This window comes from Periplaneta americana, chromosome 6, assembly GCF_040183065.1.
Source record: "Periplaneta americana isolate PAMFEO1 chromosome 6, P.americana_PAMFEO1_priV1, whole genome shotgun sequence".
Classification (NCBI taxonomy): domain Eukaryota; kingdom Metazoa; phylum Arthropoda; class Insecta; order Blattodea; family Blattidae; genus Periplaneta; species Periplaneta americana.
In genome coordinates, this window is record NC_091122.1 from 88,035,537 (window position 1) to 88,051,089 (window position 15,553).

The window sequence follows — 15,553 nt, forward strand, 5'->3', positions numbered from 1 at the left end:
ATGTAACACTGTTTGTTTTTGTTACATTTAATGTTATTATAGCATGTCACATTAGCATGAATGGACACGGGACAAAATATAAATGTAACCATTGAGTGCAGACTTGACTAAGGTAGAGAAAAAAAACACCCTTTGTTCCGAAGAAGGCCAAGAAAAATTGTTGGGAAAATTGTTGATTTTTTGCAGTCTTAGTTCAAAATGAAAAAGTTACATTTGTAAACAATAGGCTATTTAAGGTCCGGAAACTCTTGATTTTTTGCAGGCCTAGTTCTGGACCAACAGTTATGCGCATTAAACTGTCAAAATACATTTGTTGGTGTCTGTAGACCATAGCTGAATAGGAGCTGAGAGACAAGCAAAGACATAAAGTAGGACCATCACTAAATAGGATCTATTAATTATCCGCTTTAGGGACACTAAAACATTTTACGGAGTGTAAAACATATCTTGATTAAATTGGTGCGTAGACGAAAACTGTCAATTTTAGTGCTCATAATAGACATTTATATGCGAACAAAATGCCCGTATAAAAGGAGCTCGGCTAGCTATATAAAACTACGGGTCTTGTGCTATAAGATCGTAAATTGGTATAAAATACCTTAGTTCAACACTTCACCAAGAAGAATACAAGAAATAACACTATGCTGCCATATTATGCTACACATATCACTGCGCGTTATTTGCTTTACTGTTTCAATTCAAGTCTAATGTACAGACTAGGCTAACAGTTTTCGTCCGCTGTGCTGTGGATCTATTAGGGATTTAGAGGAATCAAGTTTGATCCCCAGCAGGAATGTGAACATCGTTATTATCCATAAGCATTGAATATGGATCCTTAGTCTTTTATCATCCAGTTTTGTTTTAAGCGATGGCCTTGGAACGAAATAAATTATAAGATCCAGAGCTTGAAGAGTGATGATGATATTCTCAGATATTCTTCTTTCTGTATCACAAATTGTACAGTCCTCATTAACAAAATCTCACAAATATCAAGAAAGTACGTATTGCTCGAGCTGTTTTAAATTTGCACGTGCAATACCATAGCTGGTAATGTAAATTGTAAATTATGTTTTATTTAACGACGCTCGCAATTGCCGAGATTATATCAGCGTCGCCGGTGTGCTAGAATTTTGCCCCACAGGAGTTATTTTACATGCCAATAAATCTACTGACTTGAGCCTCTCGCATTTAAGCACGATTAAATGCCATCTACCGGGCCGGGATCGAACTTTGGGGACAGAAGGCCAGCACTATCGACTGCGCCACCGAGGCCGACAGCTGGTAACGAAACGAAATACATATAGGAAAGGAGAGGAGAGGATATAAGCCCACACCATCAAACATGTCAAAATTAAAGAAAACATGTACATTGTCATTGCACTTCTTTCATTCCTCTTGCGGGATTCGAGTACACGAAGAGCCATTATTTTAAGAATAAGCATCTAGAGTCTAGACCATTCAAATAATTTATTTCTGTGAAGGATTATAGTTGGCTTAGAGAGAATCTGTGGACCAGCATTTTGTATATTTATGTAATAATGCATCTAAATATTGAAAATACGTATTAGGCTATATTATTCTAGAGAGGTAATGCAGACAGTGAAATATTGCTTTATAAAAGTTATTTGCTTTCTGTACATTTTCCCTTCCCGATGGCGATAGGGGGTTGCATTTTTTTCCTGTCTGTCAATTTCCCAGTTATTCCCCCCATACCTAATGAGGAGAAAGGCGTATTTCTACGTCAAGAAGACTTCAACTAAAGTACAGAGTCCAACGTTGTGGCTGAGGGGTTAGCGAGTCTAACCCCGAACGGGTTAGCGAGTCTAACCCCGAACCCACTGGGCTCGGGTTCGATTTCCGGTCGGGACGAGTTGTCTGGGTGAGGTTTTTTCGGGGTTTTTCTCTCACTCCTACGGATGAATATCAAGTAACTTTATCAGGAGAAATGGAACCCCACTCATCTTCGCCATTTCCTCTCCTCCCCTATCATCCTTTCATTCATTATCCCGTTACTTCTTCTGGTTTTCAGATCGCTCTAAAGACGGCCCTCCGAAGCTGCTGGCTCTCTCGACCGGCCTCCGTGGATTGTATTCATGCGATGATGGATAGCTTCTGCAATGGAACTCGGGGCAGACCTTCTCGGGGGAGGACTTCAGCCTCGGATCGTTCAAGGGAGCCTTGGGGGTGGGGATTACCGAAGCAGGAGTGGTACATGAACTCTGTTGGCTGTAGGGACTGGTCGATAAGAGGGTCAAGTGGTTAGGTCGATGCGCGTAGAGGATCGATGGGCACGCAACTCATCCCATATAGGGGGAGGTGTACAATAGACCACAGGTCGTAGTGCATGGGATGTTCCCTTCCTCCCTCTTAACAAGAAAAAAAAGTACAAACAGAACACAGGACTTAGCGCCCGTGACGCTTTCCTTCTTAGATGCCGATCGTAGGACATAATTAACCAATCCTATAGTCCACGACAAAAAATATTGAAGTTTGAACCGTATAAAACAATAATTATGCATTCCTTACATACAGGGTGATTCAAAAGTCCGGCGACATAGACGAACTTTGTTATTAGTGCAGATAGCGAAACATGGAAAGAGGGGAAAGTTGTCTGAAATATGTAGTTTTTAATCCAACGTGCTTGAATTTACAATGTAGAATGCACTGTTGAGAGTGTATAGTAGTGTGGGGGGGGGGGGGGAAACCGGACCGACTCTTGTTGCTGATTTCAGAGCCTTGTTCACTCCAGAGCACGATAGACTGGTAACTAAGACTTTCGTGGTTCGAATCCTGCCTGGGAAGGAAACTTTTTTTTGTTCGTTATTCAAATTTATTCCCAATACTTTTCGATTGCAGCGATATTTTACTACTTAATTAACGTATTATTCCCAGAACATGAATTTTACCAGTCTTAGTTACCAGTCTATCGTGCTCTGGAGTAAACAAGGCTCTGAAATTAGCTACAAGGGTCAGTCCGGTTTTTTTGCCACTACTGTACATTGGTACGAGCGTCAATTAGAACGGAAAATGTCCTGTTGCTTCATGCTTCTGTAGCGGGAATGTGTTAGTTGGCAGTTAAAAGCTGAATTGTTGAAACGTTTATTATTATTGCGTTTTCGAGGAAAGTGCAAATTTTGGCGATAAGTTCTTTTCTTGAATGTACATTGTTATTAATCAACGTTAGAAATGTTAATGATATACGTATATTCTTAAAGACAAATAATTTGTTTATATTAATGCATGTTTAATTGATTTCGTGTTTAGATTATGATGTTTTGAAGTTATGATTTACAACATTAGTGTGTCACAATTAAACAGAAATACTAGTATTATTAGTATTGCATCTTTATACCCTGGTTTTCTTTTCCGTTACTAGTGTGTGCACCTGTGGAAAGAAGGAAAACTTTACCTTCCAACAAACTTAGAAAACAGTGGAATAAAAAAGGCAATGCAAGAAGTCATAAAATAAGTTCGGGAAAAGATGTGAGCAAACGATTCACCTGGATCCAGTATTACGGTTGGGAAAACACCTTCTAATGAAGATGGTGAGTGCTTGTTCTGTGCTTTTCTTAGTAGAGGATATTTTGACTTTGCAATTTTGTTAATTTTGTAACTTGTATATAGTATATATAGTATTCCATATTTGTACCTTCATTTTTATAAAGGAAAGATGTTAGATATGAAGGAAATTATTTTTTTTCAAACATTTTATAACATCTTACGAGCTTCTAAGTCCGGTTTATCATTCACAGGAAGGGCTGGGCAGTATTTGAAATACATTTGTATTTTGTATTTTGCAATTTGTAAGGATTTTCGAAAGTATTTTGTATTTTGTATTTAAATACATAAAATTGATGAATTTTGTATTTCAAATACTCAAAATACTTTCTTCTTCTTCTTGTCCTTCAAGTTTTGTATTTGGATTTGAAAAATGAACTTTGTCTTATTTGCGAACCCATTTCAGATGTGCTAGCCATTCACTTACTTTTTTGCCACAACTGATTTCCTTAATGCCATAAAGAAATCTCCAACAGCATCAAGGATCCATCAAGGAATTCTCTTTATGACTCAATCTCCCAAATATTGCAATTCAAACGTGATATAAACAGTATATGTGAAAAACTGGGATTGCCAACCTTAAAAGATTTTGAGTTTCAGTCCTTGAAGAATATTGTGCAGTTCTGAAACCCATTGCCGTAGCCCTTGATTTAATGCAAAATGAGAAGACGTGCTATTACCGCCAACTTTTGTCCACATTAATTTCCCTCAAAAACAGATTACATATTCTGTTATCTAGTAATCTACGCCATCTATTCCAAGTAACTCCAATCCTAATAAGTTCGCTTTCATCAAGATTTAAAACGATGTTTAATCTGATCCCAGAAGCAAATTGAGCTATTGTGGCAGCATGCTTCTACCCATCATTTAAGATGAGAAGGTTACCTGACACTGCCTCACCAAATGATGGGAAGAGGATACAGAATATGTGTCTGAAATCAGCTGAGCAGTTTTCTACTACGCCTTTGGTCAGTTCATTTATGTTTTCAACTCAAGTACAACAGACTTTGAAAAACAAAAAGAAAAGAACTTGTCTACTGTGGAGTATGAGCTCATACAATTCTTCAATGGCAAAGGGACAACCCTATGCACTCCAGAGAATTACCCAACAGTGAAACAAGCTTTTATAAAGTACAATACAAGTTTGTGTTCCTCTGCCCCTGTAGAAAGACTGTTCTGTTTTGCAGGATTTATTCATGCACAAGCAAGGGGATTCTTATCTGATAAACTTCTTGAGAAACTATTTTTCTAAAGGGAGCATTAATTATTCAGATGTAGCATAATTTCATTGCTGACTGGGAAGAGGAAGAATGTTCAGTTGCAGTGTTTATATAAAAATTCGAGGCAAAAATACTTTTAATGTTAATATAATATTTTAAATTTTCAGTAATATTCTTATTTCTTTATATATTGTATCGAGTATTTGAATTCAAATGTATTTTGGTTAATTTTTAAAAGTATTTTATATTTGTAATCCAAATACTATTCTTTGAAGTATTTTGTATTTGTATTTGAAATATTTGGATGTCAGTATTTTGCCCAGCCCTATTCACAGGTACAGTCAACAATAAACAGGACGATATTTTATATTCAGTACCGGTATTCAAAATATGTAGATTCCAAAACGAAAAATAAAAAACAAAATGGTATACCATATTTTGTAACACTTCCTCTACCTAAAATCCGCTAGAACTGGCGGAAGAGCCACTAATTTGACAGCATTGGAACTGGCGGGTGTGTCGTACTAGTGTGCAGTCTTAACAATGTATTCTACGTTATAAATTGAAGCACATTAGATTGAAAACTACATACACTGCTCCGCCGATTTAGTAGAATGCGTTTGAGTCTAAAGAAAGCAGCAAAACAGTACGTCCAATATGGTCTGTTATTGTGACGAGAATCCAAGACCCCGCATACCGGTAAGGTATCATAACACAACACGTTACATTTGAGCATTTCCGACAAAGTAAATATTACTCAACGCCGCAAATATTAAGGATATTGCTGGAGAATTTAAGGTATTATTTCTTCATTTCTTTGTTTGTTTATTTATTTATTCCTTTATGTATTCCTTTATTTCTTTCTTCATTTATGTATTTTTTATTTATTTCTTTATTTAATCGTTTATTTATTTGTTTACTTATTTAATTAATTTATTTATTGTTGTATTTTACAGATATATATTATAGTAAATAGAATTTGTATTAACGTTGTATCAGATTCACTTATTTTATCAATTAACAACTTTTAAATATCTATTCCCGTATAATCGTTTTTTAATTGTCTATAATAGGCGTATTCCTGAATTTTCATGCTATACCTAACCATGAAGTTTACCGGTTGCAGGATACTTGCTCCGCGTGTTATATCTATGGTCCGCCCCAGGCATTTGTAGAGTAGAAAGACGAAATAGGACCTCTGCGCAAGTGGTATGTTGGAGGGCTAGAGCCAATGACCGCTCTGGGGAGGCATTGGTTGAACGAAGCGGACAATCGCTTGCAGGGAAGGGATCATTTCTGTGTGAACTCTACTTTACCTTCTAAGATGAGCATCTTACCCCTTAGCTGCCTCGAGGTGATGCTGCCTGCAATACACTCCGGCACAGATAGACTCCGCCCCCATATGCGCGAAGTTACTATACAGATTCCTGGGACGGACTATAACTAGGTAGACATTGGCTTTCTCCTATATCGACGGGGTAGTGTATTTCCAAGTACTTTCCCCTCTTTCCACTCTTCGCTATCTGCACTAATAACGGAGTTTGTCTAAGTCGCCGGACTTTTGAGTCACTCTGTATATGTGACATTGTTTTAAGAAGTTGGTGTTATGAATTGTTTTCAGGAAATATTGATATAGTAAAGTCCTCACATGAGATATTTACAGAATATGACACACTGATCCACACAAAGTTTCAAAGTTATTTACAAATTTTATCTTCCCGACAAAAATATTGTTCAACGAAAATCCTGTATTTTGCCAGTTTCTTTTCAATGTTATAATCACATTGAACAAATTCTTTATATGTTTGTGCGGATGTTAAGTAAGGAATAAAAACAGTATATAATTTTAATAATTTCCATTAAGTAGGCCTATACATTAAACATATGATTATGTGGGGATTGCAAGAAGTGTTTCATGACAGATAAATACTAATGAAATGTGACCAACAAGATGACTGTGTTTATCTCCATGTATTTTGGATTAAAGACAATATGCGCAAATCGCTTTATAATACCTTCAAGAAGATATCTGCAGGAAAATAAAAAAAAAATGACGCCAAAAAAAGGTCCTGCAGATCAATATAAACTTTTACGGAGGTAAGAGATCTGAGGGACAATTTTAAGCATAATTTATGAAGATAGGTAAGAATAGAAAAGTATGTGATATATTACAATAGGAACATTCGCTAAGTTCGAATTTCTTCCACTTCCGCAGCTTTACTTGTTGAGAGCGCAAACTCCTATCTATGGGTAGATCACATAAATCATTCTGTGAACAATTTTATTAAGCAATAACATTCGTAACTAATACAGTAGAGCCTCTCGTTTAGGCACAATTAAAACGTGAACAAAGTGGTGGTATAGGTCGCGCCAAGGATTTTGGCAGATGGATTTTCTTAATGTGAACTGGAGAGCGAGTCCTCACCGCTGCAAGATCGTCTGTTATCTCTGTCGCAGTGGAATGGGTAGGACATAAGAGTAAACATGCACGCCCGAGTATTTGTGCACTCTGGACAGTCACCTCCAAAAACTAAACAAATATTACAGTAATCTATATGTGTCTTTGGTATTCCCAAGAAACTTGTTCGATTAATTAAAATGTGTCTCAATGAAACTTACAGCAGCGTCCGTATAGACCAGTTTCTATCTGATGCTTTTCCAATTCACTGCGGGCTAAAGCTAGGAGATGCACTATCACCTTTACTTTTTAACTTCGCTCTAGAATATGCCATTAGGAAAGTTCAGGATAACAGAGAGGGTTTGGAATTGAACGGGTTACATCAGATTTTTGTCTGTGCGGATGACGTGAATATGTTAGGAAAAACCCCACAAACGATTAGGAAAAACACGGGAATTTTACTTGAAGCAAATAAAGCAATAGGTTTGGTAGTAAATCCCAAAAGACAAAGTATATGATTATGTATCGTGACCAGAATATTGTACGAAATGCAAGTATAATCTGTTATATATATATATATATATATATATATATATATATATATATATATATATATATACATATATATATATATATATATATGTGTGTGTGTGTGTGTGTGTGTGTGTGTGTATGGAAATATGTTAATCTTTAGTCAATAGATAAGACTGAGTTTTACGGAATACGAACATTAAGGGATGGAAAATGGGAGGCAGTAGGTAATGATCAAAATAATTATACTGATTTATTTTTTTTAACCAGCAGACGTGCAGCTTTTAAATTTAAAACAAAGATTCACTCATAAAATTGGGTTAGACTATTCATCTCATCTCTCAGAATTGTTTCTAAAATGTATAAGGAAAGTAAAAAAATTCAATTTCATGTAGGCTACTCGCTTGAAATAACTTCAGTTTTTTTTTTTTTTTTACTTTCGAGAAGAGAGGAGAGAGAAAGAAGTCGACGATTTTTAAAATTCACTAAACTATATTTAACTAGAGACATAAAATTTAAAATTAAGGTTACTCTCTACAATATTGGTTAAACATTCCTAGATTTTTTAAATACCATATCCTAAGGTACTGATGAAAAGGCAGAAGGGAGTGAGAAATCTCATGTCATCCGATCTCGATGAAAGTCGATATCTGGGGATCTTTGCGATCACAGAATACGAATAAGGTATTATTTAGTCCGACTTTGTCCCTAAAGTGGTGGAGTGGGACAAAAATGGGTGAAAAATTAAATTAGATATCTTAGGGGTTTTCGAGACGAAAATTACGAATAATACAATTTGTGCGAATTCAATATGGTAGTTTCAGTACTATGAATTACTGTATATTTTAAAAAATTAAACATCGGATATCGCACAGGTAACACATGTACAGTATTTAAGGGGGTATGTAACACCTTTTGATAGTAGTCCTATACATTTAGTAAAATCCAAAGTGTAATTTCTACATATTCTGAATGAATGTTGTGCTGGAATTTAATATAGTCATCAGCCAATACCTCTAGATTAATAAACAACTTTTTAGAATCCATAAAATACTGTATTTATTTTGAATGATAATTATATTTTTCAATTGGTGCAATTCGTGCAGGGAAAATTGGTTTCTCCGATATTTTGTACGATTTCGAATATTTTAAAATGCTTTCTTCTCTGTTCTATTCACAATGTGCGTGTGAAGAAATTATTGCCCTTGTAATATCCATTACAATCCTATTTATTACACTCTTATATAAATCTAACTTCCGGAGCATGCAATTTTATCCAATTAACCAAATTATATTTTGATTCTTAAGAAGAATCGTAATTTTATTAACTTGAATTGTCGCACCACCAGTAGACGATCCCTAGATTATTACTGGACAGATCTTGTATATTGATCTGGTAAGGGTAGGATTATATATATATACATATATATATATATATATGCGCAATGCAATGCTTTTTCCTTTTAATTAAGAATTAATTTAATTTAGAAAATGTAGGAGACGTATTGTGAAATCATTGCGAACGGAAGTCATTTGAATTTATTAAAGGTATTCTTTGAGTAGGACTGTACCGTGGTGTGTTTCATAATAAGGATAATTGATATGAGCTGCTGTTATGAAAATATGAACGACTCAGAATGTTACCGCATCTCATTCTCGCAGCTTACACAAACAATATTGGCTCTCCTACTAGAAATGTCATCGAGGTCATCTGCCAAAATCGGTGCCTCCGACTATAACTTGTGGGGGGAGGGGAGGAAGAGCCGTACGATAAACACGAGGGATGCACAAGGTTTTAGTTACAACATTTATGGCGGAGCATTAATTGAAATCATATTTTCCAAAAACACGCAAAGCAAGAGAACAAAAATGACATAATGTTATCATGTACACAATTTAACAAACAAGCAATTGTAACGTTGAAATAATTCAATATAACAAATTAAATTTCGCTACTTATATGATGTTGCTTTCAAGCAGCATTTTTACGGTCATGAATTTCATTCTCTTTATGACTAACCTAATACCACCTTCTTCTGTGCCTTATTAACGAAACTACAGAATATTGGTCTGATGTGACAAAACTATTCCCTAATTCTCAACAGGTCAATGTAAAAATTACGGTGATATTATGTTAGTAATACAGAGAATGAAATTCATGACTGTAAAAAATGCTGCTTGAAAGCAACATCATGTAAGTACCAAATTTATTTTGTTACATTTAATTATTTCAACGTTACAATTGCTTATTTGTTAAAATGTGTATAGGATAACGTTATGTAATTTGTGTTCTTTTGTTTTGTGTTTTTTTGGAAAATATAATTTCAGTGAATACTCCGCCATAAATGTTGTAACAAAAACCTTGTGCAACCATCGTTTTTATCGTGCGGCTCATCCCCCCCCCCAAACGTTAACTGCACTTTGTTTACGTTTTCACTGTGCCTAAACGAGACGCTCTACTGTATTTGCAATCTGTCCCTATAAGAACATTCAGTAAGTGTGTGTGTGTGTGTATGTGCGTGTGCGAGAGTGCGTGTGTAATATAGGTGTTCGACTGAGATTACAAGGGTACAATACATGAAGTCATATTTCGTGTTTTATTTTGCCAAGGCAGTCTTCAATCCTCAGACTATAATATAGAAACAAAGATGGCCGCTTCAGCAGTCCAACCATTCATTATATTAAAGACACTTCCGCTATATCCTTGTGTCAAAGGAGTTATATTTTTCTTATTTATTAAATCGAATTACTAAATTGTGTGATAAAAATAATCGTCCAGTGTTAATTTATAAACAGTGTTAGGTTCAATTTCAAAGGCGAGACAACAAAATAATTACGAGTAGAAACGCATTGATATAAGGTTATGAACTTAAAATTGCAAACTCAGCCTGAAAATAGTTTTAAATAAATTGAAAATCATACCCTAAACTCCGTATAAGTTATTGCAGTAAATGAAAACTTTCCTTAATATTAGTTGTGCATATAAAAGGATAACACATAACCAAAATCAATAACACAATTAAACAAGGTCGTCCAATATTACTACTAATACAAGTACTACTGCTGCTATTGCTATTACTTCCATTACTATTACTACAGTACTACTACTACTACTACTAGTACTACTACTACTACTACTACTACTAATAATAATAATAATAATAATAATAATAATAATAATAATAATAATGACAATAATAACAATAAATCAGCTTGAATTTTATCTTTGTAATAGATGGTTGTTGACATAACCTTGGGTCCTTGGTCTAATTCCGAAAATTGGTTAGAAATGTTTTTTTTTAGTATAGTAATTAATGAGAACTAGTTATTTTAAATCCCAAAGAAAATGATGAAACTTCTTCTACGCTGTCATCTTTCATATTAAAAAAAATAACACCTTTCACAAAAAACATAAATGAAGCAGGGTTTAAGCCTCAGTCGCTTTTGTCGCATTTTGCTACTCGACTTCTAAAAATGCAACAAACTTTGAATGTGAATGTCCAAAAATGCGACAACCACATTGGACTTCAGAAACGAAGATGGCAATGGAGAAAATTAAATCAGAGATATGTTTGAACTAATATGAATTTAAATGAAATGCTAATGGCATGGGCAATGTTCAGAAAGGTATTGAGCAATAGATGTTCGGCAATTGATTTCAAAGAGTTGATGCAATTCTTGTAAGTTAAGTAAACAATTTCTTCTAATTTATTTATATAATTCCATCGCGCAGTGTACATTGTGAGCGAGATTTAGTTGCATGAAACTTGTAAAAACTGGAATTAGAAACTGTATTTCAGTAAAAAGATTAGCACTCTGCTAACAATAAAGCTTGAAGGACCTACTAATAAATAATTTCAATGTTTAGAGCGCCCATAAAATAACATATTGTGGTGTAAATTCAGCAGTAATTGATTCTAAACATACCTACGTCTAATGATTTACTTACATAAGTGTATGTCTAGAATAGGATAAGATGGATTGAAAGTAATAAAACTCCAAGAAACAAATTAAATAACTTTTTCTTTCTACATACTTTATTAATTTTATCATTCAGCACAATTATTTATAATATTGCACAAGAATTTCGCAATTTACAGAAATATAATTTTTCATTTCTGCATTTTTGCGACAATTATTTATTTTCTAGCTTAAACCCTGAATTGGAGCCACACTTCTTTTCTGAACGTCACTTCGAAACTGATCAAAAGTGCGAATAATGTCTCTTCCACGCCATTCCCTGGAAAATGCTTCTTCTCTCTCCATCTGTTCCTCTCTCCGTTGATCTGGATTCTTTCTGGGAGCTAGAAGACTGACAGTATGGTATAAAGTTTGGTTAGGCAATATTGGTAAGATTCGAAATTTCCTGCGGAACACGAAAAACATCACAATTTACGATAAGAACAATGTCTTCCTTCCCTAATAACTAATCAGATTCAAAACGCTTTAAGTGTAACACTGTAGTTTTATTTACCTCGAAATTGTCACGATGTATGCACCTTAAAAATTTGTCTCATGAAGTTTTATTTTTCGGGAACTTGAACGCTGAAAAATGAGACACATATCCATAATTAGTAAGTAAAACCCGGTAAATAACACGAACGGCATATTTCACGACGTAATTGACACAACAAAACCACGTGGTAATCATGCACTTCATATCGACACAAGAGCGTACAATATACAATAATCTGCAATAAAATGATTCATATCGAAAACGATTATTAATATTACTGAAATTTTTGTTGACTCATAAACAAATCCTGATGAAATATGTAGTCTATGCGTATACAAGATAAAAGAGAAGAGAATCCTAAAGATCTTATTTCTATTAAGATGCTTTCAAAACAAGCGAATTGTTTAAATATTAAGTAGGCCTACTTAATTATTCGCCGCTAGTGATATGATAAGGAAAGTTTTCCGCAGAACATTTTCCGAAATGGTAAGTTTTTGTCTAACAGTATAATTGTCACGTCTGATTTGTTTTGATGCTGATTATGATGCAAGCGCTAACGAATATCATATTTTGAGAACTTTACTGACTTCATCTAAATGGTCTCAACACTATTAGCTTTATTTCATTGGTACACTTTTTTCAAAAACTTTATAATTTTGGATCATGATTATGGTTTTTTCAGGGCATGTTAATACACATACAAGTAAGACAAGACAGTCTTAATAATGTGCAGCTATTTTAAAATATCGCAAAAGTTTCATGATTTGTGTTTGTTTCTCTAAAGTGAAAATAAATAAATGAATAAATGAATAAATAAACGAATAAATGAATGAATGAATAAATAAATAAATAAATAAATAAATAAATTTTTGAACGACGAATATTCATTTGAGCCCTAGTACAAAAATAATGGATATATTAAAATTATATTTCTGGTTTTACTTTAGTGTACTATGAAAATAATTAGTTGAAATTTCATTACCATCGTAACTATAGGCATTGAACAATATGTACTAATAACTATATAGTGATGTAATAATAATAATAATAATAATAATAATAATAATAATACAAGAGGAACCTTTAAAAATTTAAAAATCAATTTATAGCTTAAAAAGTAGTGAATAACAACTAGTCTAGGTTAATTCATTAGCCAAAAGTTCCCTTATTCAGTACAAAAATTTTCAATTATCTACGATCATTCAAAAAGACATAGGACTCGATTAAGAGAGAAGTTTTATACAATAATAATATTATTATTATTATTATTATTATTATTATTATTATTGTTATTGAATTAGTTATTACCAAGAAACTAGTTCGATTAATTAAAATGTGTCTCAGTGAAACATACACCAGAGTCCGTATAGGCCAGTTTCTGTCTGATGCTTTTGCAATTCACTGTGACGTAAAACAAGATGTGTACTACCATCTTTACTTTTTAACTTTGCATTAGCTGTCATTAGAGAACTTCAGGAAAATAGAGAGGATTTGCTATTGAACGGGTTATATCAGCTGCTTGTTTATGCGGATGACGTGAATATGTTAAAAGAAAATCTACGAACTATTAGAGAAAACACGGGAATTTTACTTGAAACAAGTAATTAAATAGGTTTGGAAGTAAATCTTGAAAAAAAAAAAAAAAACAAAGCATACGATTAGGTCTAGTGACCAGAACATAGTATGGCTCCTATGTTTCGGCGGCTACTATGCAGTGGTATGCAGACAATAATGTTCACCGGTTGCACTGGCCTGCACAGAGTCCTGATCTCAATCCTATTGAGCACCTTTGGAACGAATTGGACCTGCGATTGAGGTCTCGGGAGATGCGGCCATCTTCCATTGTCCAAATGGCGACGCATTCCAGTGGATTACCTACACAAACTAGTGGAGAGCATGCCCGACAGGGTGGCTGCTGTTATAGCAACAAGAGGTGGTACCACGAGGTTCTAAAGGGACAAAAACAGTGCCCAATTACTTTTTGATAGATAGTGTATATAGGATATAAAATGTTAAGTGGAAGATCTGAAGGAAAAAGACCTTTGGGGAGGCCGAGACGTAGATGGAAGGATAATATTAAAATGGATTTGAGGGAGACGAGGTATGATGATAGGCAATGCATTAGGCTAATCTCGCTCAGTATTGGAACCGATGGCGGACTTATGCGAGGACGGCAATGAACCTCCGTGTTCTTTAAGAGCCATTAGTAAGTACGGTCATTAGGACCAATCCTATAACAGTAATTATAATTTCAGGCAATATTTTGTAATTGCTCATACAACATAACAGCCATCTTTCCAGCTAGTCTTGCAGTGCGAAGAATTCCATTAATGAGATGAAGCACAACATCTCAATACCCAGTAGAAAAGAACGACGACTAGTGGAGTTGTACTTTGACGTGGATGAGAAACTGCTGATACATTTTGTCTGGAGCCCTTTAAATTACGGACAGGGTCCTTTTATGTGACGTAAATATACCACACAGGACTTTAGCTTATTGCCTTCAGAAGAAAATCATGATAAGATTTTACGACCCTGATAGATATACGTATCGTCCTTAGATTTGAACCTGCAGATGTAGGCTATGATAAAAAAAATATGTTAACAAATCCACCGCAAAAACAACAGAATCACAAAATACGATATATTTCCAAATATTTGAAATAATTGAATAATAAAAATGAACAGTGTAGTAGCCTACTTGGGTAGAAACGTAGAAACTCATTTTTCACGGCGAATTCACAATTGGCTGCATCCAAGAGCTCATATACTGAGAATGGCTTGGAAGTATTCCGTTTGCCACCTCACCCTCATGCATTAGATTAGCTATATTCTGAAACTCTTTCTCCGTCCCTCCACTTCGCATTTTATTACCCAATAAACCACCCCTATAGATTTAATGGTTTCTATTCCACTGGCGCAAATACGAGAGGACGCCCGTTAGAGAAATGCAAAGTGTTAAGAGGTAGGAGTATACGCATATATTAGTTTCTAATGTGTCTATGACAAGGAATATGCACAACACCGTTATGGCTGAAATGTCCGACATATGGTCACAGTAGGCTATCTCTCCCGGAAAACAAGAATACGTATATTACATTAGCGAGCAATGCCACTGTCTCGTCTTTACAATTAGCTGTATGTATTAAGTTACCCATAGATGTTTTGCTTATTTAGGGTCGACGGCAGAATCCACACCTGTGGAGTAACGGCTAGCGCGTCTGGCAGCGAAACCAGGTGGCTCGGTTTCGATTCCCGGTCGGAACAAGTTACCTGGTTGAGGTTTTTTCCGGGGTTTTCCCTCAACCCAATATGAGCAAATGCTGGGTAACTTTCGGTACTGGACCCCGCACTCATTTTACCGAAATTATCACATTCATCTCATTCAGA

The 15,553-nt window shown here is 34.9% G+C and overlaps 1 long non-coding RNA gene across 1 annotated transcript in view; it reads right to left on the reverse strand.

Moving 5' to 3' along the window:
* Nucleotides 1-11,766: 11,766 nt before the first annotated feature.
* LOC138702213 (uncharacterized) overlaps nucleotides 11,767-15,553 on the reverse strand; it is a 101,775-nt gene continuing 97,988 nt past the window's right edge. Inside the window, exons 2-3 of the long non-coding RNA XR_011332807.1 lie at nucleotides 12,182-12,252; nucleotides 11,767-12,073 (exon numbers count right to left, since the gene is read on the reverse strand). This is a non-coding gene — a long non-coding RNA (uncharacterized lncRNA). The remainder of the gene's footprint in view (nucleotides 12,074-12,181; nucleotides 12,253-15,553) is intronic.